Source organism: Panthera tigris, chromosome A1 (genome assembly GCF_018350195.1).
Source record: "Panthera tigris isolate Pti1 chromosome A1, P.tigris_Pti1_mat1.1, whole genome shotgun sequence".
Lineage (NCBI taxonomy): Eukaryota > Metazoa > Chordata > Mammalia > Carnivora > Felidae > Panthera > Panthera tigris.
The window spans coordinates 66,095,204-66,119,945 of NC_056660.1; the positions used below are offsets into that span (position 1 = coordinate 66,095,204).

At 41.1% G+C, this 24,742-nt stretch overlaps 1 long non-coding RNA gene across 1 annotated transcript; it reads right to left on the reverse strand.

Annotated features, from left to right (window-relative positions):
- Nucleotides 1-2,143: 2,143 nt before the first annotated feature.
- On the reverse strand, nucleotides 2,144-24,293 carry LOC122231059. Its single transcript, XR_006208171.1, has 4 exons — nucleotides 24,147-24,293; nucleotides 19,693-19,731; nucleotides 14,272-14,336; nucleotides 2,144-2,640 (listed from the first exon to the last, which is right to left on the reverse strand). It is a non-coding gene; the product is annotated as an uncharacterized LOC122231059 (long non-coding RNA).
- Nucleotides 24,294-24,742: the final 449 nt, after the last annotated feature.

The following is a 24,742-nucleotide window of genomic DNA, read 5'->3' on the forward strand; positions in this document are numbered from 1 at the left end:
CCGACAGCTCAGAGCCCGGAGCCTGCTTCAGATTCTGTCTCCTCTCTCTGCCCCTCCCCCACTCGTACTCTGTCTCTTAAAAAAATAAACACTGAGAAAAAATTTTTTAAAAATCCTGCTGGTCTTTTAAGTTGGATTATGATAAGTTTAGAGATGAATTAAGGGAGGATGGATTTATTTAGGATGAGGAATCTTACCAGAGGAGAGTGTGTCTTTCCATTTATTCAAAACTTCTTCATGACTCACAGGAGAAATTCAGAATATACATATTTTACACACACATACACACACACATCTTTGAATTTACCACATTTTATTGTAATTTTCTCTCTACTTGTCATTTTCCTTCAGTAGATTGTCGGTTCTTTAAGGGGCAGCTCTTCGTTTATTATAGTAACCCAGAACCCTGGGCAGTGCTAACATATTGTGAATGGTCAATAAATACATGGATGGGGTAATTAAAATTAATTGTGACATTCCTTTGACCATTAAAGTGACTGACAGTGAACATCAGGAGGCAGAGGTTAGAGATTTGGAGTCTCAAAGTCGGATTGCGTCCTCCCTCCTGCCCCTCACCCCACAGTCCCACCAGGACTGAAAGATCAAACCATTAGAAAGACAAGTGACACTCATTTTTCTACGCAAATAAAAAATTCAAAAGTGCTAGAAAGGACTTTAATATTCCTTTCCCTTAAGGGACAGAAGCAAATTGACGGCCAGGGAAGGGCTCTTTAGTATACAAATTCTTCATAGCACAGGCACAAGATTTTAAACAATGTCCTCAGCCCTCTCCTCTTTTGTCTGTGGCGATAGAGTGGGGATTCTGTGCTCCAACAGCTCTTAAGGGAAAACATAAACACTCCAAAATGTAAACTTCACATAGTTGCTGCATTCAAATTAATGAAAGCTGGAAGTGTCCCTGTTCTCAGGATGGGGTGGCTATTGTGGAAAATGCCTTCTTAAGCACTTCTGGCAGCCAGTTTCCTGCCCAGAACAGTCCAGAGAGCGTCTCTGCCTTCACAGCCATGGAGTCCATATCCTGGGGGGCCAGCAGGGCAGCAGTGAGGGGGGCCATAAGTGCCTGCAAGGGTTCTCCACCAACACAAACCTCTTGAGTCTCTGCCTTTGGAAGTGCTCGCTACGGTAGAAGAATGAAAATTGACCCTTGGTCCTACTGAGAAAAAACAACAAAACAAAACAAAACAGAATGGATGACCACGTTTTCAGACACGAGCAAACCTGGAACAGATTCTTCCACAGGCGTTGGGCTGACCACGTACGCAAAACGAAATTTTGCAGCACACTTTATTTTGATTATTTGAAGCCAGGTATTGATAAGTACGGATGTGCTTGTTCAATCTCTTTATATTCTATATCAAGAAGCTGAGACCCAGAGAATTTGAACGACTTATTAGTAGTTACACAGCCAGTTAGAGACAGGGCTAGAATAAGAGCCAACATCCCAATGTCCTTTCCATTCTGTTGCATTGCAATGCCAATCTACCTTTTTATTTGAATACATTTTTAATTCAAAATTATTCGCTGTTGGACTGGGTGGAAATAAATCTGGGCTTCCAGGCTCTTACTATAAATCTGCTATTAGAAAAATTAGCACCTCCCTAGACTGTTTTCCAAAATGTGTTTTAACATGCGTCTTCAGCTTAAAGTATTTTATGTCAGGGTTAAGAGAGGCAGGAACTCTTGGTCAATATTATTATTATCTTAGAGAAATCCAGGTTATTAACTCTCACTTTGCGCCTAGCAAGGCATCTAGTTATAAAAAAAAAAAAAAAAAAATCACAACTTAAAACTTTTTCAAAAAATCACAAAAACGTGTGAAAAAATCTCTTTTTTGGCACTTTGGATGGTGATAACACAGCTTTCCTTTCAACCACATGCATGAAATTTCTGACAAATTTAGGATAGTTTGGCAGTTCATTTCAAAGCTGTTGGTGTCTGGACCGTGGAGGATGTGATTATGGGATCTAAAATCATATTGTAAAATGTTACATAATGATCTTGTTTGCAAAAATTCAGCTTAGTTTGCCTTTCCCAAGTTGGAAACACTGAACTTAATAATGGATACAAATATAAAGGGTCAGTTACGTATCGCTTTCCATTTGCCCATTCCAGAGCTGTTTATTTATGATTTAATTACTTTACTATTTCCCTCAATGTGTCAGATTCGGGACTAAGGATAAGGATGAATGAAACACATTATCTCTACCTTCAGGAATGTACAGTACATAAACTTGAGCACTGTTAACAAGAGACGGATTATTATGCACGTTGGGAAAGTATGACAAGGACTGAGAAGACAGACGCCTTTAAGACCTAGAGAATTAGGAAGAGGGGGAAGTGTAAATAGTGGGAAGAGTAAAAACCATGTTTTCCTCTCTCTGTTTGAAGGACCTTCCATTTCCTCCCACTCTGGACTAGGGCCAAATTGTCTCTGACTACGACAGACAAACAGAACTATCCTTCCGTGCCTCCTCCTTTCCGCTGCCTCGGGGAGTGGGACACTCACTCCCTCACCCCGTGCATGCTCCTGGCTCTGTCCATTTCATTTTCCAGGTCCCCTTGGAGTCTCTTTGTTCTTTCTCCCCTCCTCTTCCTCACTCCTTCTTTCTCTTCTTCCTACTACCAATACAAATGACAATACAAACAACAGGTTAAAATGTTAAAGTGATTTTTGAAAATAAAATTACGTAAAATTATATTAAAAAGTATAAATGATATATAAAAGTAATCCTTTCCTTTCAGCTTTTAAACAATGTTTAAATTATGTAATGTTCAGGAAGCCTGGGTGGCTCAGTCAGTTGAGCGTCTGACTTCAGCTCAGGTCATGATCTCAGGGCTCCTAAGTTCCAGCCACACGTCGGGCTCTGTGCTGACAGGTCAGAATCCAGAGCCTGCTTCAGATTCTATGTCTCCCTCTCTCTCTGCCCCTCCCCTGCTCATGCTCTGTCTCTCAAAAATAAATAGACATTTAAAAAAAATTTAATATGTAATATTCAATATGTATGAAAGAATATGTGTAATGCAAATCCACAAATAAAATAAACACCTGTGAAATCCACCCAACCCAAGAAATGGAATTCTGACCACGTTCCTCTTCCCCATCCAGAGGCAATGATAATTCTTAGTTTTGTAGCCATCATTCCCTTGCTTGTCTTGATTGATATGAGTGCATAAAGAATACATTTTAAAAGTTTGGTTGTTTTTGAGATTTAGAAAATAATATCAAACTCTGTGCTATCTTCTGCTACTTGGTTTTATCCTCACCATTATATTTGTAAGATTTCATTCATGTTGGAATTCGTAGTTGTAGCTTATTCAACCTCTCTGCAGTATAGTATCCACCATGGGAATATATCATAATTTATTTCTTTTCTCTTTCAAGAACATTTGCATGCTTTGTGTCTATCTATCTGCTTATCTGTCTATCTATCTATTTTTCTATCCATTTATTCATCCATCTTTACAAACAGGGCTGCTGTGAACATTCTTGTACATTTCTCCTGAAGCATCTTTTTTCCAGGGTATATACACATTTTCTTTAGGGCATATACCTAAGATTAGAACTGGGTCATAAAGCTCATGCCTAGTCAACTTTACAAAAATAATACTACCTTGTTTTCCAAAATGTTTTTTGAATCTTTACCTCTTTCACATTGTTCTACTTCCTCACAAATGCTAGGCATTGTCAACTTTTTTATTTTTGCCAACCCAACAGTTACAAAATAGTATCTCATTGTGTTCTTAATTTGTGTTTCCCTTATTACAAGTAAGGAAGAGTTGTCTTTGTATTTATTCACCATTTCAAAAGTTCTTTATAAATTCAAGTTATTAATTCCTTTTTTAAAATTTATTTGTTATTATTTATTTTGAGAGAAAGAGAGACAACACATGCAAGCAGGGGAGGAGCAGAGAGAGAGGGAGACATAGAATCTGAAGCAGGGTCCAGGCTCTGAGCTGTCAGCACAGAGCCCCACGCGGGGCTGGAATTCACCAACCACAAGATCATGACTTGAGCTGACATCAAGAGTTGGACGCTTAACCAACTGAGCCAGCCAGGTGCCCTTATTAATTCCTTTTTTTTTTATAAATATGCTACAAATAGCTTACCTCTCCCCACTCCCTGGTTAGTGGCTTTCGTTTTCACTTTCTTTACAATTAAATGACTAGAACTTAATTTTAATGTAGCCCAATTTGTAAGTCTTTTTCTATTCTTGATGAGTGCTTTTCATTTCTTTCAAAACAAATTCTTCTGCTCCTTAAGATCATAAAGGTGTTTTATATTTTATTCTGATAACATTAAAGTTTTGTATTTAACATCTACTCTATATAACATTTATTTTTGTGCATGGCATAAAATAGAGGTCCAATTTCTTAGTAGTTTATTAATTGACTATTTAGTGACTATTTCCTTCATTTTTCTATTGATCTGTGTACCACATCTAGTTTTCATATAGATGTGAGGCTGTTTCTAAAGGATCCTTTATTCAGTTGCATTGGTGGGTTTTTTTTTTCCTATCTCTGTTCTATTCCATTACTGTCTTAATTACTGTAACTTTAAGTCTTAATAAGTCAGGTAGGAAAATCCCCCCCCCCCCCCCCCCCCCCCCCCCCCCCCCCCCCCCCCCCCCCCCCCCCCCCCCCCGAGAATACTGTTCTTCAGAAGGATTTTAGCTGCTCCTGGCTCTTTGTTATTCTATATAGATTTTAGGAGCAGTTTGTTATGTAGATCAAGTAATTCTATTGGAGTATTGATGGAGATTGCTTTGAATTTATAGATTAACTTAGAGAATTGATATATTCATGATCTTGAACTCTTCCTACCTATGAATATAATACATCTTACCATTTATCTATTTAAGTTTTATACATTTTTAATAGATTTTCTCTATTTCTTATTATTGTAAGTGATGTGGCATTTTTTTAAATTAGGGTTTCTAATTAGAGTTACCAAGTTATTAAAAGGCATTAAAAATGTTTGATCTTATATACAGCCCCTCCATAAATGCCCTTATTAGTTCTAGCAATCTGTAGATCCTTTTGAGTTTTCTATGTATGGAATCATATCATTAGTGAGAGCTTTATTTCTTCTCTTTCCATCTTTTTAAAATTTTATTTCTTTACCTTGTCTTATAGCTCGGTTAGGGCCTCTAGTAAATGTTGAGTGTTGAGTTTAAATAGTAATAATTACCTTCCTTCTCTTGTTTCTACTTTTAAAGATGTTTTAAATATTTTGCTCTTATAAAAAATGTTCACGATAGGTTTTTGACAGAGACCTTTTATGAGGATCTTTTTGTAAGATATTGGAAGTTTTCTTATATTCTTATTTGACTAAGATTTTTTCCCCACCCTTTAGCATGAATGGGTATTTTGTTATTTTCAAAGCTATAATGAGAATAATTTCAATAATGAAATTTCTATGTTAAATCAATTGCACATTTGGGGGACAAATTCAATTTATCCATAATGTATTTGTATTGTGTAGGATTTTCATCTGTGTTTATAAGTGAGACAGGTTAGTGACTTTCATTTTTTATACTAATCTTATTCAAGTTTTTAATTTAAAGTCTTCTAGCCTAGGGGTGCCTGGGTGGCTCAAGCGGTGAAGTGTCCGACTTCAGCTCAGGTCATGATCTCACAGTTTGTGGGTTCAAGCCCCGTGACAGGCTTTGTGCAGACAGCTCAGAGCCTGGAGCCTGCTTCAGATTCTGTCTCTCTGTCTCTGTCTCTGTCTCTCTCTCTCTCTCTCTCTCTCTCTTCCCCTCCCCTGCTCACACTCTGTCTCTGTCTCTCTCTCAAAAATAAATAAACTTTAAAAAAATAATAATAAAAATAAAGTCTACTAGCCTAATCAGACAAATTGGACAATAGTTCCTCTTGCCTTTTCCCTGGAAAAATTGGTTTAAAATTGAAATGAAACCTGTTACTGGAAAGACTGGTGTAATTCAATTCACAAAAATTATCTGGGGCACCTGGGTGGATCAGTCAGTTGAGTGTCCCACTCGATTTCAGCTCAGGTCATGATCCCAGGGTCAGGGGATCAGCCCTGTGTTGGGCTCCCCACTGAGCATGGAGCCTGCTTAAGATTCTCTCTCTACCTCTTCTGTCCCTCTTCCCTGCTCTCTTTCTATCTCTAAAAAAAAAAAAAAAAATTATCTGGACTCGATGTTTCTGTGTGGGGAAAAAAGCCTTAAGTTACTATTCATATTCTTTAATAATTGTAGGACATTTTGCCCTTTCTAGTCTCTTTGAGTCAGATATTCTAAGTTACATTTTTGAAAGATGTATACAATCACATCCAAGTTTTCAAATATGTTGATAAAATTGTTCCTAGTATTCTCTTATGTTCTTCGGAATTTCTTCTTACATCTAGTTATGTCCCCCTTTCAGTCCTAATATTTTTAACTTGTACCTTCTTTCTCTTTTCCTTGAATAATTCTACCACAGGTCTGTCAATTTTATTAGTCTTTCCAAAGAACCAACTTTTGGCTTTGTTGATCCTTGTTTTCATTAATTTTTGCTCTTACCTTTACCATATACTTCCTTCCACTTTGGGAGGGTGGGATAATTTTACTATTATTTTTCTAACTTAAATTGGATTCTTATGCCTTTAATTCTCAGCCTTTGGTTCTTTCTAATACAAGCATTTAAAACTATAACTGATAGAAAATATGCCTTTTCACTAGCGCTACTTTTCTGCAGTCTAGATTTTGTGTATGTGTGCCTTCGACGGCTCCCATTTTATTCTTTAAGAAAAACCTTGTTTATGGTAGATTTTAACCATATAAAAGAGGAGATACTGAACGTAGTAACGAAAAGTAGGCAATGAATTACTTGGTCAGTAATTTGCTGACCCCTGCTCTAGACTCAAGGCTGCCAAAAGCTGCAGGGAATATTTCACATTTGCCCAAGGACATCGAAAAGAAATTAGGAGCCAGATGGAAATCATCAATGCAAAGTCCGGGAGAGAGATGGTCCACCAATTACCCTCCAACAAGAAAATCCGTGAGTTGACAACTACTGAAGACAACACTCCCTCTTAAGGCTATTGTCGTAGTGGGTAGCAGAAAACCTGGGGTGTCCCCCAACTTGCAAAGCATTACAGTCGCTAAGGTTGTAAACTCAAGTTCCTTCTTCTGAAACAGACGACAAAGATGACAACATCAGCAACAGATTAGAGGCACAGAACTGAAAGACCTCTTGGTAACAATCCAAAGCATGAACAGGAGCTCATTCCCCAGTCCGTATTCCCCCAGCTTTCTCCATTTCTGTTTTGTGCCATTGCTTTAATCAAATTTTTATGTTTTTATAAGTTTTTTAATGTTTATTTTTGAGAGAGAGAGAGAGAGAGACAGAGCGTGAGTGGAGGAGGGAAAGAGAGAGAGAAAGACACAGAATCTGAAGCAGGCTCTGGGCTCTGAGCTGTCAGTATAGAGCCCGTTGTGGGGTTTGAACCCATGGAACATGAGATCATGACCTGAACCGAAGCTGGACGCTTAACCGACAGAGCCACCCAGGCGCCCCTGTCTGCCATTGCTTTAAAAACCATATAAATATACACACAAAATGCAAGTCTCCACTTCTCTGGTAAATGGCATACTTCCTACACTTATCACCACTGTAACCTCAACAGTATAGCTACCAACCACCCCACAGCAGTATATTGAAACGTTCTTTATTCCAGTTTAATATCTAACTCTTGTGGTATGGCTTTACATAGTTCATTTGACCAGTCCAGCATCAGTGGACATTCGCTACCACAAATATAGTCCACTAATAATAGCCATAGCTATTATTGGTCCGTACTTGAATGTGTCAGGACTATGCATTTTACATGTTTCATCCCATTTAATTCTCCCCCCCCCCAATATTTACTTTGAGAGAAAGAAAGTGTGTGTGTGAGTGGGGGAGCGGGGAGAGAATCCCAAGCAGGCTCCGTGCTGTCGTGCAGAGCCTGATGCGGGGCTCGATCCCGCAAACCGTGAGATCATGACCTGAGTGGAAACCAAGAGTCAGGTGCGTAACCGACTCAGCCACTGAGGTGCCCCTCATCCCATTTAATTCTTAGAGCTATCTCATAAGAAGGGCTTATGACCTCCCCTTTACAGGTAAAGAAACTGAGGTCTGGAGAGGTTAAATACCATGCCAATGGTCAAGTAGCTGTAGGAAGCAGAGTAGAAACATGTAACGACATGACTGTGCTCTTGGGTCTGCTTCCTCCTCCTGATTCAGGCCCATGGTGGGGAGCAGAGGAGACCAGGATCCTCTTTCTCTGATCCCCGCAAGCTTCATGGCACCAGCTCACATTTTTTGGCAAATGGATCAAAACCCAGCTTTCTACCTCTTCCAGCTTCCAGCCCTCAGGTGGGAGTGGATTTGTTAAGCAGCTGCACAAGGTTTGGAAAGTTGCCCAGGATGCCCTCACCCCCTGTCTCCTGAAACACACACACACACACACACACACACACACACACACACAGAACAGGTGTCCTACTTCATCTGCATTCTTCCAGGGCACTCCTTCAGGGACAGCAGGAGCCAGAGGGCTGAGCTCACTCTCCCTTTTAAAGTCAGGGGCCCACTGACTCAGTGGAAGGGAAAGGGTCCCACATAAATTCTCTTTACACTGAATTTGCCTATTTAATGTATAGTATTTTAAGGGAGTTACTTTATACTTAGCCAATTTATTTAATCTGAGTAGAACCAGGTTAAACCAAAAGCAGTTTCACTATGATTAGAATTTTAAAAATTTTTTTAAAGTTTATTTGTTTATTTTGAGAGAGAGAGAAAGCGTGCACATGCACACACGCAAGCAGAGAAGAGACAGCGAGAGGGAGAGAGAGAATCCCAAGCAGGTTCCGCCCTGTCAGTGCGGAACCTGAAGGGGGCGGGGTGGGGGGGGCTCGATGCTGAGATTGTGATCTGAGCTGAAACCAAGAGTCAGAAGCTCAACCGACTGAGTGACCCAGGGGCCCCTTTATTAGTATTTTCTAATATTCTGAATTCAATGTTTCAAAGGATCTGGGTTTGTATAATCTACTTCTGTGAAATGTCTAGAAGGATGTCCTCAGGAAGTGGAAATTCTGCCCTGGGAGGAACGGAGGAAGGAATTGTGGGAGGTTTTACAGCAGGAGGGGATGGCTGTCTCCCCTAGAACACAACCACCTTATCTCCCATGTGTTGGAGCGTTGTGAAAATCTCTCATGAACAAAGACAGGATATGAATTCAACCCATAATTTGAAAGACAAGTATATCAGATGAAAAGTGATCTAAACAGTATTATTATATTCTACTATTATCATTGTTCTTCCGTGTAGCTGGAAGATTTAAATCTAACCTATCTTTTTTTCTTTATGTTCACAAATACCCAGGAGGGAGGGAGGTGGTAGATGCTAGCATTCCCATCATTTCCTAAACAGCATTTGAATTAAAAAATCCCAGCCCCCTCCTTGTCTGACAGGGACCTGGAGTTTAATTAGATTAACATCTCTAAATTGCTTTAGGTTTCCCAGAGATAGGCAGTAGATAAACATAAGGTATTATTATTATTATTATCACAGTGTCATTATGTTATTGTAATTGTGTGGGTTCTCCCATAAAGCTACACAGGATGGGATCCTGGCCTGGATTCCTCTAGGGCTTTGAGCCTGGATGGAAGGCACATACATGCTGCTTCGTGTTAGTATCATCATTGGGATTACTGTTGCATTTATGATTATTGAACAATGAATCAATATTCAAATTTATCTCAACAATTCTCCAATGTTTTACATGTTTCCTGTGTGATGGCAAGAGCGTGCTCTTCCACATCTGTTTGAGGGTCTGGGGTAAGAGAGCGCCCTGAGCTTCTGACGGGCCAAGAGAGAAGGGTTTGAATCCCTGTGGGGCCAGAGCCCGGGGATATGGGCGGGGCCCCAGGCTCTGTGACAGCTACACTCACATAAGCCATTCTGGCTAAAACCGACTTTGAGTGACTCTTCTGTCACATTTACCACCTTTAGGAGCCACAGATGGCTATTCTGGAAAAGATCAAGGCGGGATCCATTTCAAACAGAGGAAGGAAGAAGAGATGGAAAGCCAAACGGCACACGAGAGAATCACTTTCTAAGATTAAAGTAGTTGATCCATCACTAAATAGACCAGCTGGTAAACTTGTACAGTTTATTTGAGGAAGTTATTAATAAATCCAAAGATTTATGTTATCGGTAATGAAAATTTTAGTTGGAAGTTTGTGAGTTTGGAACCTGTCTTAGTTTATTGTGCTGTATTCTGACAATGTCACGCTCAAAGGTCATTTTCATTCTGTTGCATTGTTTTTCCCCCAGTGACTTCTGCCATTACTAATCTCTCAACTGTGGTTACAGGTAGGGCCACAATTATTTACATGAAAGCCTCACCCTTAAGGTTTGTTTGTTTGTTTGTTTTAAATCTCCTCCACTGAAGGTCCAATGTCTTAGACTACTGGAAAAATCTGAAAAAAGGCATAATTTGTAAATGTAAGAGGTTGGCTCCCTGTATCCACTTCCCATCCCATAGTTGTAGTTCTTTGCCGGGCTAAATATCATCACTTTTAAATGAAAGGAAAACCTCCTAACTGATGAGCGAGCTGTTCATCGAAATTTTTACATGTATTCAGACCTGAGACTAATACAGTTCTACATGATTTATGAAACGAGTTTGTAATAACAGAGTTATTCATACTCTCTTATTGTTTCATGATTGGTTCTCAGGATGATATTTCATATGGTGCTGAGACCGTCCTAGAGGGGGAAGGTATTCTGTCCTTGTCTGAGATGCTCCCGGCTCTGTCTGTGGAAAGGCACATCTACACCGGGGTGCCGAGAAGGGGATGATGCGTGGTTGCGTGCAGAGCTTGGCTTTGGATGCAAATACTTGAATAAAAAAGCAACTGGGACTTGAACTGCTATTTCTCACAGAATTTGTGGGAGCATTTCATGTGCAACTACAGGATACAGCTGGTCTGGCCACGGTTTTGTGTGGCTGAGTGCTTAGGCCGGCACTTTATTATCAGAACAGAACAAATCTAGGCTGATGCGCGTGGTATAAAGAATCCCAGGGAGCCTCCGCGCCTCATTCTCCGGCCATTCTTTCCAGTTTTTCTGCTGTTGCACTCCGGATAATTGCAGTTTAATTGGGTGACATGAAATGAAAACTGTGTCCACATTATCCAGGATTATCTCTTTTTCCTGAAGCCTGCCACCAGTTGAAAGGAGCCCATTTATCAGACCAAAGAGCTGCGCTCGGCTGCTTTTACGAGCAGGGAAGAGTGTGGGAACAGGCTGGGAAAGGGAGAAAGGGAGCTGACAGCTAAGAAAAATTATTTCAGTTGTTTATCACGAGGAAAGTTTATCTGATCCTTTACAAAACGATATGGAGGCTGGCGTGTCGAGCCATGAGTAATGAACATTGACCAAGTTTGCTTCCTCAACTGGTCGGACCCAGCACTGCCTCTCTTTTGTGTGGGCACAGATCAACTTTAAAAGCTTCTTTCAAGCAGCATGAATGCACTTCATTTTACCAAAAAGAACTTTGTATTGATAGCTAGAAAAAAGGAAGGTTGTTTAAAAAGGAAGGGTAGACAATCGGGACAAAATAAGGAGGTTTCAATTTCTATTATGAGCATGCCGTCCATTCTTCTCATTTGTTTATACACCAACCCCCCCGTGCAATAATGTCTCTTTGCAGTCATATGCTTCCTCTTTTATACTATTCATGTTGAAAAAGCCCTCACATCATGACCACGGTAATAAATACCATAGAAATGTGAGTATAATGTCAATTTGAATTCTGTGAGAAGACCAAGGTAAACCTAAGGGCCAGAAGAATATTCTGCTAATGCTCATTCATCATGCTCCAGACCCAGGTAAAAGAAGGGCCTTGTCACAACGCCGCGAACCCCTTCTGTTGCTATTGCATTCGTGTGAACATTTTAGCCTAATGCACCAATTGTTAAGGAGAAAGAGCAGTCTTTGAAATTGTCTATTGCACTCAAATCCCTAGCCGCACAAGGTCTGGGCAGGAGGCGTTTCTATTCAGAAGGAAATAGAAGGCTTTAGTTCAGTAAGCACAGTGTGGCTGAAGGTTACGGAGGATATTGTACATGTTTTAAATGAAAGTATTCGAATGGGGGGAAACTCATTATCTGTAATGGCAACAGTGAATATGAAGTCAGCATCTGGCGAAACAGTGAGATATGCAGCTGAAGTCCTTGTGTTTGGACCTATTCATCAATGGCGGGTGGACGTCAGGATGCCCTAAACGTGCAAGGTGGAGACTTTTTTCTGTTCAAAAATAAACACTCTGTCACACATCTGAGTTATTTGGCAGATGTACGTTGTGGTATCACGCACATGGACTCGGTATTCTCCGTAACGTCTGATGTTCCAGAGGAAAGGTTGCAAGTGAATACGAAAGATCAAAATTAGATATTATACATAATATGCATATTATGAAAATTAGATATTATACATAATATGCATATTATGAAAATTAGATATTATACGTATCATGAATGGATTATCACTTCTGTTCATATACGTATTGAGATCCTAGAACTCAGGAACCCCCACAACTCTGGACTTCCGCTCCTCTCAGAACAGATGTTCAAGTGTCAGTAATGTTCCCAAAGCAATGACTTTATATAGGATTTAGATGGTCTTTGTGTTTTCTGTACTGATCAGAGTAAATGTTTAGGGAAGCAGGCATTTGGAGGGCAGCTGTAATTCCCCCAAGGCTATCTTTTTCCGCTATCTTTTTAAAAATTATTGGATAAAGATACCGTCTTAAAACAACACTTTGTGACACTTTTGAACGAGAGGAATGATTTATAAAATTTTTATTACAGTTTCTTATTCTCATTCTAGCCCACCCCCTTAAAGAAGTTTAAATACAAATCTTTTTTTTTCGTGATTTTTCCCCCTTCTCCTGCATCTGTGCTGTATATTCTCAGATATGTTCCCAGGGCCTCTCTTTCCTCTCACTGACTTCACTTTCCATTTGAATTATTATCTTTTTCATGCTTATTTTGAATAATGTGTGATTTATCCAGAAGGAAAAAAAGCTATATGTCTATTATATCTCATTAAAACTGGGAAAAGGAAGAAATCACATTTAATTTTTGCCAAAAAGTATGAGCACAAACCAACTCTACTGAAATCTCTTGAATCTCACCATATGTAGAAAACCTCAAATAAAATGAGAATTTGATGGGGCTTTTCTGTGTGCTAAGAGAATAAACACACCACATATTATTATCATCTTTAAAAAGGTTTTTTAACGTTTACTTATTTTTGAGAGAGAGACAGAGCATGAGTGACAGAGGCACAGAGAGAGAGGGAGACACAGAGTCCAAAGCAGGCTCCAGGCTCTGCGCTGTCAGTACAGAGCCCGACATGGGGCTCGAACTCACGGACTGCGAGATCATGACCTGAGCCGAAGTCGGACACTTAACAGTCTGAGCCACCCAGGCGCCTCTCATCTTATTTTAAAGTTTCAACTTATTCCCTTGTTCTTAAAAAGAATCTACTAGTCCATATGGCACATTTATAGCCATAACCCAAAGCAAGGAAGTTTGACATGAGGTTATTTTACAAGGATCCATTCACTGCTTTCCAAATACAGAAGAAGTCATGTCTGCTTGACTCGTTTTTGTTCCTCTGGCAGAAATGACAAATACACACACACAGGCAGAAAGAACCCCACGTCAGGCTGATTTATAAAAGCCCAGAGATGAGCGTCGTGCAATCGGAAACCTATTTGTCAAATAGCCATGCCTACTTACCCTGTCTTCCTCCCAGTCCGCACGGAAGACATCTCGGATTAGGCTTATAACAAACACTGGAATGCTTTTCTTTATGTTGGATATCAGAACTCTGGATGTATGCTCAAATACACTTATCCTCTGAAAAAGAGGTGGGTACGAAATCGCAAAAAGTGAGGCCGTCACACACACGGCACAGAATGACAGCACGTGTAGGATTATGGCCCATCAAGGCAGCAAAAAGAATCACATATGCTGGGAGCATAGACCTGGGTGACATACTTCTGTGTGTTCCCACGTGGGAAGGATATATAAAAAGAAAAAAACGAATCATAACAAAACAAGACGTAACAAAGCAATCAAGCCCAGAAATTCTAGAAAACTCAAAAGGCTGAGTGAGAGGGACCTGGCTTTCCCCCCCACTTGCTCTGTGTGTGGGTTTTAGCCAAATACTGAGCCATATTATATTTACCATTTTCATGCAGTTACCCATTCAAAGCTCAGCTGGGAGTAGAACACAAATATCATTTTTTGAACCTGGATAAGGAGACAAAAAAAAAAAATAATAGGTGTGTTTTCATGCAACCGTAAGGTAACGATTATCAAAGAAATTATCTGAGGGTCTGGGAAGTCACTCCAGATGGTCCCCTAGGGACGTGGACCCCATATACAGGTGCAACAAAACAAATCCAAGAGGGACTCTCTAAAAGAAGTACTGGGAATGAAACCAAAACCAGTTAATACTGAAAGCTTGCTATGCTAAGTAAGCACTTTACCTGTCTCATCTCACCACAACCCAGAGTCACAGGTATTAAGCTATTGAGGGGTGAAATGATTTGTTCCAAGTAACAGAATGTTATGAGTTGGATCGTCTCTTCCCCGCCCCCAGCCCATCACCCCCTCCCTTCTGCATCCATATGTTGACAGGTAACCGCCAGCACCGTAGAATGTAACCTTATTTGGAAAGTGCGTCTTTGTAGATGTAGTTAGTTAAGACAGGGTTATAAGTGGAGTACAGCAGGCCCTCCTCTGGGGCTCTGCATGCAATTCCGAGCACCGGGCTAAGTAAGCTCAAACAAAATCCCAGGGCATTTCTGCTTGCCACTCGTTATCCAGAGCCAAGAAAGTTTCCCTACTATTATCTGAGATCATAGAATGTTAAAGCTATAAGGGACCTCAAACACATTCTAGAGCATGCCTGGGGGTGCTTAGGGACCCCCACAGTGTCAAGGAAGGAAGGGAAGCTAGCAACCTCCAGGATCCCCACTCTGATTTCACCTGGAGTCTTGTGCTTTTATATGCTTTGTACTTGGGGCTTCCACAAATGATTTTGTCTGAAGAAAGGGTTTGTAGCTTAAGAGATGAAAACCAGTGATCTAGTTCAAGTCCATCAGTTTATTGATGAAGACATGGAGATCTGAGAAGACTGCATGAAACTCTCGACGTTGTGAGTGAGCTTGGCAGAGCTAGCACTGGAAGTCGCTTCTATTCTGATATCTTACCGCTCACTGTAATAGGAAAGAGGTGGGTGTTCCCTGAAAATGGAAGATCCCAGGGGGTGTGGCAGACCTTGGATCCTGGCTGTTTATTGGGATGGTCTTTGGCTACTAAAGAGCCTAGGTACTCTGATTCCCAGGAGAGAGCACCTGACACCGAACCCTATACCACATGGAGAAAATAGTGGCTCCAATATGGAAATTCGTGCACAGGCTTAGATTCCAGACATTTCCCTGTTCATAGCCCAGGTGGGAGCACTTTATGTAATAAAGCTCTTTCTGTCTGGCTACTAGTGGGCTCTCCTGATATTTGAGAGCTGCTTTATGGTTCAGTTATCCCACAGAGTCAGGGAAAGTTGGTAATATATAAATGATAACAAGAGAACGGATAAATGATGTCTGTAAAAAGAGAACTTCCTTTCAAGCCTAAGGAACCTAGGTGTGACGCCACCTTCCTCAGAATCTGTTTGCATTTGCTGGCTCGCCTGGGAGTCAGGGGAGGTTCTTTTGGGAGATGGAGGGACCCTTGAACTCCACATGCAGTTGGTGTAAGACAAATCAGCACTGACGGTTTGGGAGAAGGGTGGGTGACAGAGCTAGTTTCTGTGCAAGAGAAAGGAGAGGCTCAGAACGAGCCAAGTTGAGCAACAAACAGACCCTAAGAACTAAAGAGGGGCTGGGATTCTGTACATGTTGCTGCCATGAATTAACTGTCATTCCTGTGAATTGGAAGAGTTTCTTCACTAAAGCCGTGAGTGCCTTGGGCCCAAGTCTCCACTCTGAGGTCCCTACCGCCCATCTGACCTCCCCCTTTTCAATCAAAAATTAACTGAACAAGGAGTGTCTGCCCTCTCCCTTCATAGGAGACCGCCCAGCAGTCCCAGCACCACGAGGGTCAAGAACACCATTAGCCAAATGTTGAATCTTAAAGCAAATCGGCACCAAGATGGCAACCTGTGCTAATGGAGAAGTTCCACTGTTGGCTTATGTTAGAGGAAATAGCCATTCCTGAAAATTCTCTTAAAATTCTAACGCTAAAGCAACCCTGCTGTGAGAGATACCCCTTCTAATTGAGAACAACAGAGAAGGAAGGAATGTTTGCTTTCCAACTTCACAAGATCATTGCTGGCCAACATGAATTGGCAGGTGTCCCCTCTAAGGAGGTGGTGAAATGCCAGCTCAACTGGCACTAGCAGCAAAGTGGCCCAGCCAGGAGGGTCTGAATTCCCCCCGTAAGAGCCCCAAGGTAGCAGTCGTGTTGTTTGGTCAGGGCCAGCAGGAGCAAAGCCCTGGCTTGGCAGAAAACAACTATACTGATTCAAGAAAACATGTAAAACACCTCTTGCAAATTAGTAGAAATGTTTTGAAGAGAGTAAACACCATGGAACTGGGTTTCCCTACATGTGCAAGTCAGGATTTAGAGGTTCCTGAACTTGGATATTTATGTTGAGGTGGACATATTTGTATGTAGAGGCCAGTGAAGCGTGGGGCACTTGGGGGTACTTATTACTACTACCATCCAATGGGTAAGATTACAGAACAATTTGCTCCATAAATACTAATTTTCAAGATCTCAGTGAGAAGAGTGGAATCCTAATTCCTTCTCCACATAAAGTTCTCTGTATTTCTAAAAATGAGTTTTGGCTTCTACACACAAGTCGGCAGACTAAATATAAAAGTTTTCTCTCCTTTCTCCCCGAACACCATTGTGATGACAACAAAGAAGAACAAAAAGGCACAACTGAACTTGAGAGAAAAGAAAAGGAAGAAGAAACATCAGACCAGAAAAAGTGATGAGTTTCTGGAAAATTGGGAACAGGAGTGAGACAGTTAGCGTCCACGGGAAGGACCCACAAGCAAAAAACATGGTTCATTGGGGGCACTTTCTGTTGGCTGCTATTGTTAAACCCCTTCCCTTGCAGAGCAGAGCCAGGATGCAGCCAGGATATGGCCCCATTTACGAGCAGGATCCAAAAAGCACCAGTGAGCTGCCTGAGTTGCCTTCCAACCAATCAGGATGAGGCCCTTGCAACCCATCAAGGGTAAGAAAATATTGCTTGGGGAGATCTAGGAAACCGAGGGTGGCTGTGGGTACCCAGAGTTAAGACCTCTTTGTGTTGGCATAAGAAAGAGATTTAGCTCCCTTCCGGCCAAGACACCCTAAAGGGAGCCTGCCAGGCAGCATGCCCCAAAGGCACACACATTTCTTACAGTCAGTCCTTTCTTCTAGGGAGAGAGGGCTGGAGGGGAAACAGGAGTGCTGACAACTAGAAGCTACCCAAGACACACAAGCTGTAACGAGATGCGAGATGCGGAACATTCAGTGACTTGAGAACCATCAAAGTTCATCTCACTATCCAGCAGCCGCCTCTTGAATCATTTCAGGAGGGCAACTCAGCCATCATCAACCCACAGTGTCTAGGGTCTCTCCAGCCTGCAGAAAAAGAGAAAGAGGGAAAGGAGGAGTCGTGGTCACGGTCATGCTCTGAAAGCATCCACCAGATGGGGGCTCATTACCTTGGACAAAACACCTAACTGCAAGCACACCTGGGAAATAAAGTCTAGCCATGAACCAGGAAGAAGCAGAGCAGATTTTGGCGTACAGACACTTAACAATGAAGGACCACCAGACAATGAACAATAAACATTCAATGTTATGGCACCAGAAAGAAGGAACAAGGCAGGAAAAGGCAACAATCAATCTCAGAACTTATTTGGCAAAGGTAAGAGACACTTCAGAAATTCTATTTAGAGTTTTGAAAAGATATTACATCCATTTAGCTAAAAACATTAAGATGCTCAGAAAAAAAAAGAACACAAGGAACAGAGAAGAGTCATTAAAACTATGACGACCGAAATTTTTAAATTCAGTAGATGGGTAGATGATAATAGTGGTTGTTGGTTTTGAATTTTTCAAATACACTAAAGGAAAAGCCAGGCTTCATTATTGTGAAATAACATAATGAGAAAGTCATGAAAGTTGTTGATGCAGAGGCAGAAAGATGGAGGGACACGTAAGGGCTCAAATTTCTTCAAATCACATGGTAGGAAGTGAAGACATTAAGACTAAAGCCAGTGGGTCAAACAGATGATTAAGTATATTATTTTAATAGACAAAATTAACCAGTAGGACTAAAAATGAACATGACATTGGGAAGGAAGACAGAGCAAGAGAAGAGAAAGTAGTTAGGGTGAGCTCTCTGTTCTCAGTCACTTGGTACAACTTACAGTTGACAAGAAACACGGGTATGAACAAAATATCTAGATATATGGAGGTAACCTCTAGGAGAAATATGAAAGAAAAGTAGTTAAGAGTGGTTCCCCTTAGAGGTGCCTGGGTGGTGCAGTCGGCTAAGCCTCTGACTCTTGATCTCAGCTCAGGTCATGATCTCAAGGTTTGTGAGTTCTAGCCCCACATCAGGCTCTGCACCGATGGTGTGGAGGCTGGTTGGGGTTCTGTCTCTCCTTCTCTCTGTCCCTCCCCAGCTGTGTCTCTCTGTTTCTCAAAATAAATAAACTTAAAAAAAAAAAAAAAGAATGGCTCCCTTTAGCAAATGAACCTAAAATATGAAGGGTGTGGAAGGTTTTGCTTTCTTTCATATATATCCTTAGGTATTTTAAATTTCATTATCCTATTTTTCTTGTATTCACTAAGTCCTGGAAGGACACAAACAGCTAGGAGTGGTCTTGGTGAGTTGGAGTGAGACCAGTGAGGACAAGGTAGGAAATTTTCACTTTTTGTTTTCATTCTGTATTTGCCTATATTATATTTTGACAATAACAACTATTACTTTGTTTTAAAGTACCTTGTTAAATAAATATCACCATCCCCCAACCCCCACACTTCAGGTGGTTATGAGAGAAAGAGGCCCTTCTCTACCGTAAAGGGCATCAGCACTCAAATCACAGGGCTGTGGGCAGTCTAAGCAAAATTCGGCAGTGGGGACTCGGAACTTCACCGCTCATTGTATCCATTTTTGTAAAAAACAGATTCTCAAAGAATGCTGCATCTAACTTCCCAAAGACACGCTTTACAACTTTAATTGATTTGTTTTGCCAATAGAGCTTATTGAGCTATTATGTCCTTTAAAAGCTCTGAGTAGGTGTGCACTGTTCCTTTTGGGTGCTATCACCCAAGGACATTTAGTACCAGATTTTTTTTTTAATTATATTTAAATCGCAACATTACTAATTTTTCAATATTGTTAACTTTTAACAATTTACTTCAAGCTGCGATGTGTATGAGCAAAATTGAGTGCCAGAGGGCTAGCTTTTATGGTTCTTGTTTTAATAATCATATGGTAATGTTTTTTATTAATACATCTTTGTAACTCAAGCCGTGACTTTGACTGATTGAGTTTAATGACCATATAACTTGCACAGATATCAGGACCTACCTTAGGCCAGAAAAGATTGGAGGGTTCAGAAAGAAGAAGCTGCAGGAAGCAAAAACACATTTTGTTCACTTAAAAGTGTTTCTTGGTTGATAGCAAATAAATATTATTTCTATTCTATAGATGTCAAAAGTTGATGAGATTATGTGACTCTTTACTTCACCGCACTGGAAGTCCTCTGAGGGCAATCGGGGGGTGGGACTGGGGGTCTGCTAACCCCCCTTGCTGGCACTGGGGACATTCAATAAATATGTGTTGAATGAATACACATATATATGAATGAGTGGATGAATGAATGAGTCACTAGATAGACTTCAGTTTTCAAAGTCTCTGTCTGGTTCTTGTACAGAAGCCCACACCACCTCTCCTATGATAGCCACAAGATTACTAAAGTGAAATCTGAAAAGTTTAAGGCCTCCAAAGGCAAAGTCTGACCCAGAAGACTTATTTGCCAGTTTTGATCAGACGAAACCATAGGGAGAGGCTCACTTCCTCCGTGAGTGGCATTTATGCCAAATAGATTTCATATGCTAGACAGTCCATTCTTAAGTGGGTGAATTTATTTCAAAGTTTAGACTGTAAATAGGGCACCATGGAAACCATAAAAGTGAAGATACGGTGATTTACAGGAAGATGTGTGTTTAAATCAGAATATCTCCTTAGGTGAAAACATATCACCACCCAAACAGATTTTATCAAGGGGCAAATTCAGAGGTAATGATGGGCTGACATGTGAGAGATAAACCTGAGTAATGGCTGGCCGATCTATTGAATTTGGACATTCATGAGGATTTCCTTCCAGCAATTCCTTCTAGAACATGCCCCAAAGGGAAAACTGCTCTACCAGCATGATATCTGTGAACCTGTGCAGCTTTGCACTGAAGTTTTTAAGAGAGCTGTGCTAAAATAAACTCAACTTCTCCCTAGCCTGCATTTCTCCAGCACCATCACAGACCTCTCCTGCCAGGGATGGAAATGGGAATTGTTTATCCCAGGGACCCGGAAAGCCATGACAGAACGAACCGGAGACCCCTTTCCGGTTGAAGGGGGAGAGGATATCCTGTAGCTTAATTTGTGGGAGGCTCAAACTTCCCACTGAGCTCCTTCTTTAGGTCTCCAATGAGAACAGGGCAACATGGGCCTTGCCAAGGACCCCTTGGTTTGCCTTATGTAACCTGGGAGTCCGTTGGTGATGTATCTCAGAGAGAAGTACTACATCTTTGATAAGTATTTTAAATTGTATTACAAGGTTACGCCCCTTCCTCATGCTCCAGCCCCTCAATTAATCTGTTGTGGGGGCATCTGACAAGTGTACCTTTACACAAAGGCTCCTTGGCATGGCTCCAAAAGATGCAGGAGGGCACACCCTTAAATATAATGTAGTCAAAGTGCTATTAAACTAATTATAGCATTCATTATAGAACTATTTACAAGGTAAAGTCATGCAACGTAAAACATTAAAGAAACATAATTACACAGAAATGGAAGGGAGACGGTAGGTTATCAAATATGAGGCACTTGATTAATCAGCTGGCTCTGAGAATGGGTTAGTTAGTCTTAACCCAGATGAGCACAGAGATGGAGACTACCTCTCTGGGAAAAGTCATGTATCTTGGGGTCTAGGGTCTTGCTAGTTCCTTGCTTTCTCTTCATTGTAATGATAAAAGAAAATACACACGTATTTTTTTTCCTTAAAGAAATAGAGACTTCACATGGAAGCATGGCAGTTGTCAGTCATGGGTATCTTTCCAAATCAGGATGAAAGAAATCACCAAGTGTTAGCAACTGCGATAGTATCTTAGCGCATAGAACAGATACCAATCTTGTTATCCTTCCATTTAAAGACAACGCTACCGGCGACATTGCAATGTTTCCTGAATACAACTTCCAACCATTTGCAGGGGTTGTTTAGAATGATGATGACTTTTGTTGCACCATTCCGTCTTATTCATGTCTCCCAACTACTCAGGACAAGACGTTTAGACTTTATTAATTCAGTTCCACTCACAGAGGGACCATTGTCTCCATCAGTTTTTAAGGCTTTTCAAGTGTGTCTTCAATTCAACATCTTTCTTCCTATTTTGATCCCATTCAGTCATTTATTCCAAGGACAGCAACTCCATTCTTCCTGTTGCTCAACCCCAAAATCAGAAGCCACCCTGATTCCCCCTTTTTGCACATCCACATCAAATCCTTTTAGAAGTCCCACTGGGTCTACCTTCAAGATATATCCAAAAATGTATGGGTAAGTCACTTAATTTTTTGGAACCTCAGTTTTCCCATCTGCAGTACTGGGATGCTGCATCCAACTTCAGCTCAGGTCATGATCTCATGGTTCGTGAGTTCAAGCCCTACGTTGGGCTCTGTGCTAACAGCTCAGAGCCTGGAACCTGCTTCAGATTCTGTGTCTCCCTCTCTCTGTGCCCCTGCCCCACTCGTACCCTGTCTCTCTCTCTCTCAAAAATAAACATCAAAAAAAATTTTTTTAATACTTGCTTTAATGAAAACATAATGGCAGCCCTATATTTTGTAGTTAACAAAGATTCTAATAAGAGAATAAAAACACCTCAGGTTTAACCTAGTTTGCATTTATTATATTGAAATATGAAGCTTTCAAAGGTTAAAAGCTGAGCCAGTTTCCACTCAGGAAAACTAAATCACAATCTACTGCCAATTTAAAAGTGAGAAATACCAGCTTTTAGGGTTTAGTAATTTTTTATTTTAAAATGTTAAACTTATCCATACACATACACAATGTTAATATCGGTTTCCGGGGAGAGAGGGCTGTTTTTATAGTGTGTTCAGTTGTTTGGTTTCGGCTCGTTAAGTTATAATATTAAATGTGTTTATAAAAGTTTGGGGTATATAAAACCAATAAAAATGATCCTTAGTGTGGCCTTTCCCATAGATTTGCCTTTGAAGTACAGTGCTGTGGGTTAGGTAGTTTCAAGGCTATATTTATTCTATAATTTTAAAATATAAAAGTTAATAACTTAATAGTAGCAACTTGAACTATAATTTTAATTGTGACACTGTTCTTCCTCTTGACCTCACAATTTAATATAGTGAGGGTTTGAAAATCAGGCCACAAAAAAAGGCAAGTGCACCCAGATTCTATTCTCAGAGACTATTTTATGGCAAATGATTTTCATGCCCTTTGCCTGTTGTCCTTCGAGCTCTCATCAGGTATATCCATAGCCGGAACTTGCTGGCAAATATCCCAGTGAAATGGCATCAATCTTGTGTGTACATTGTGTTGGGAGCTTGCAGCTGTGCTGGGATGAGAGGAGAAATACGCATTCTCAAAGTTTCCCTTTCAAAAAATGTGCCTTGGGCCCCCACTCTGCGCCAGGAGTTGTGCTGGTTGTTTCTACCCACGTAGCATCATTTAATACCCAAGCGTGTTAAATCCAGGAGGGAGGAGTTAAGGCCACCATATTCCACAGAGGGACAAGGGGAGTGGCAATACCAGGATGGGACCCCCAGTCATCTGATTCTAAGCCCGCTACACACCACTAAAAAGCTTGAAGTGAAAATGAATTTAGGGAGGGAGGACGACGTGGCCCAAATAGAAGCCGCATTTCAGCAGAGCAGGACAGCCCATCGTTCTGAAGATAGCAAAGCAAAATAAATTGAGGTCTTGCAGACTCGTCTGTAGGGACTCTGGTGCCTTAAGCCATTAAGCTGCTTTGGTCCCAGCTCTCTTGGTTATCAGTAGGGCAGCGAGATGACAGAATCAGGGAGTGGGGTGCTTCTCTGTGGACAGCGACTCACCCCCATCCCAAGACCAGCTGCTGAGAAGGGAAGGGGCCCATTCAAGCCCAAGAGCCTTGTGCAGCCCCCTTAGGTGGGAGGGATGGGTAAGCCCACAGCCTCAGTGGCCCCAGACACCCAGGTAAGTTCATGTGCAGGATCAGACCGGAGGGAGCAGAAATGTGAGGCCTGTTGTTCATTTGGGGGGGGGGGGTGTCAGAACAGATTGCATTTCCTCCTTCCTAACAGGAATCTCGGTGCTGCCAGTAGGCATTTTCTTGGCAGAACTGTGAAGCATAGAAAATGGCCTTTTATTCAATCACTGAATAAAAGAAAGATCGTGATGAGACTCGTGCTGTGTCTATTGTGAGGATATTGGTGAGGATATTGTCCATTATACTACACAGAAAACAATTTTCCTAGGTAGAATTTCTTCCCCCTGCTCTCAGTGTCAGAAATGGCTGGGTTTTACTATGGACACTGTGAATCATGTCACAGGTCGGGATTAGAGCCAAATCTAAGGCCCACGTTAGGCGGTACACAGAATTTTAAAATACGGGTTATTATATTAGCCTTATCCCTAACTCCAAATTTTTTATTTCTTATCTAAATACACTTTTTATTTTGTTATATTGTTAGAATTATTCCCCTTAAATTGCCTAGGATCCCTCTGGAAACCAGGGAAGATATAAATGCATACATACGCACACATGCAGTCCCACCACTGGTCAGAGAAGGTCCGTGGAGGGAGTGGGGCTGACCCCAGAGTCTGGCTGCCCGTCACTAGTGTCTCTCTTAAAGTGCCCTCTACAAGAGGACTAGGCATCTGCACTTAGCTCTGGAAGACAAGTCTCGTCTTCCCGTAAGACAGGAAGTCATCATCTTGTCTTCCTGTAAGACAGGAAGTCATCATCTTGTCTTCCTGTAAGATAGGAAGTCATCAATCTGACGATCGAGTGAGATCGTCCTGTCCAATAGCATCACGGCATTGGATTTGGAGGCTCCTGGGGGTGCATGAGAAATTACAGGAGGGCTGTAGAAGAAAGCCCCCACCTTGCTGAAACTGATTCGGTGTGAATCTCGGCTCTGCCACTGCATGAGTGTGACCTTGGGGAAATTCCCTAACCTCTACTCATCTCCTCATCTCTAAAATAAGAACAATAATAGTTGAAGTAGATGAGATATTTAGAAAATACTCACCCAGTGTCTGAATCATAGAAAGTAATAAGTATATGTTAACATCATTATTTATACCATCATCATCATCATCATCCCAGATAAGAAAAATTGTCTATATATG